This window comes from Nicotiana tabacum, chromosome 11, assembly GCF_000715075.1.
Source record: "Nicotiana tabacum cultivar K326 chromosome 11, ASM71507v2, whole genome shotgun sequence".
Lineage (NCBI taxonomy): Eukaryota > Viridiplantae > Streptophyta > Magnoliopsida > Solanales > Solanaceae > Nicotiana > Nicotiana tabacum.
The window spans coordinates 116185894-116187815 of NC_134090.1; positions in this window are offsets into that span (position 1 = coordinate 116185894).

Here is a 1922-nt window from a genome sequence, read left to right on the forward strand (position 1 = left end):
TTGAATAATGAACCGTACATATCGGATTTTTATGAAATTGATTTAACGCCTTTAGAAAAATCCTTTTATTAAATATTCGCTCGAAATTGCGCGTACGCATAATCCGAAGTTTTGTTTTTAAAAGTATAATCAGGGTACGCGAACGTATCCCTAATTGCGCAACATATTTGTAATGATATTATGGAATTTTTAAAAAAAATGTTTGTTATATCACGAAAAATCTTGTTTTAAGATATTCTTTAAACTTTGGAAAGTAAACCACAATTTATTAAATATTGACCATTGACTATAATTTCCGAATATAAATCATATTCATTCCAATTATTCAAAGTCAAAGGACAGAATAAAAATATGATTAATACTAACTTTAAAACAAATGTGACATATATATATGCCAAAGAATAAATTGCATTTGAAACCGAAAATAAATGATTCATAAAGGAAAGAAATATTTTCCGGGAATTTTCATGATTACTTAATGCAAATTCTATTTTTTAATTACCATTGATTTAAAATGTTGCCATTTGTGTATATACAACTCAACTTATTTTCACATACTCATTTTAATATTAATAGATGAAATTAACTTACTTAGTTATGTCTATGACTGAGTTAGGATAGATATAGATATAATCAAACCAATTTGATTCTCAATCTATGTGAATTATTACTAACTATATTAATTTTCGCATTGTATAAGTTCCTAAGCCTTTTATTACTAAGAAAGAGAATAAGTCTTGTTGACTTAATAAAATGATATTGCATACAATATTATTTACTATATTTGACACTTTTGAACATACGGATTATACTAATACATCTTTCAACTATAAATTATGAACACCACCAATATTATGCCAAAAGATGGCAAATTGCAGCTAATCATCATATAGCTTTAAACAACAACTAATTAACTAACAAGATAAACTTATAGCATATTTTCTTTGATAATGCTATATTATGCTATACCTATCTAACAACACCATGAAGTGTAAATAAAACCAACCTTCTACCATGCTTCTTATTTACATAACTCATAGATAACTTAACTAATGAAGTTTGACATGGATAACATTATTACAAAGTTTTATATGAACTTCAAAATAAGACAATTTAACCTATGGCTATCAAATTGAGTTCACTACTAATTAATCATAAAAAAATGAAAATAATGAACTTGGACAATTGGCAATAGCATTTCAATTCAAACTTCATTGATGGGTCATGCTGAAATCTCTTTCCAACTTAAAATTTAAAAGACATATACCTGAAAATGGAGGTAGAAGAAGTAAGTTTCAGCAGTTACAACAGTAACAAATTCAGTAGAATATACTGATAACACAGTAAATCTGAACACGAATAGGATTCGAAGAGCCCAGATGCACAGTAAAGTACTTTTAAGAAACACTTCGGATTTTAACTGAACAGTGGAATCACATAAAGTTGAACAGATTCAACAAAAGAACAACATTTCAGATTTCAGTTTTTTTCTTCAGTTTCAAATTCAGTTTGTTTCTGATTTTTTGTTTCTGCTGCTGTATCTGTATGTGAGTGTGTATGTGAATGTTCTATTTTTTGTTTCCTTCCTTTAAATCTCAGCCCTCAAAATCTCTTAAAAATTCTCTCTTAAAAAATTTCTCTCTCTGTTAAAAAAACTCTCTGAAAATTCTGTTTCTCTCCCTTAAAATTCTGTCTTTCTCACTCAAAATTCTCCCTTCCTAACTGTCTGTCCAGCTCCTGTATTTATACAGGGCTGGTCTTAGGCAATTTAAGTGCTTCTTGGACCCCCTTCTTCTTTTAAAAAAAAAACAGAAAATCCCATTATGTAAAACCTTTTCCCTGATTTTCAGCAGCCCATTATCCCTTGTTCCCCATTAGTATCATTAACTAATAGCCACTAACATTACATTATAATATACTAG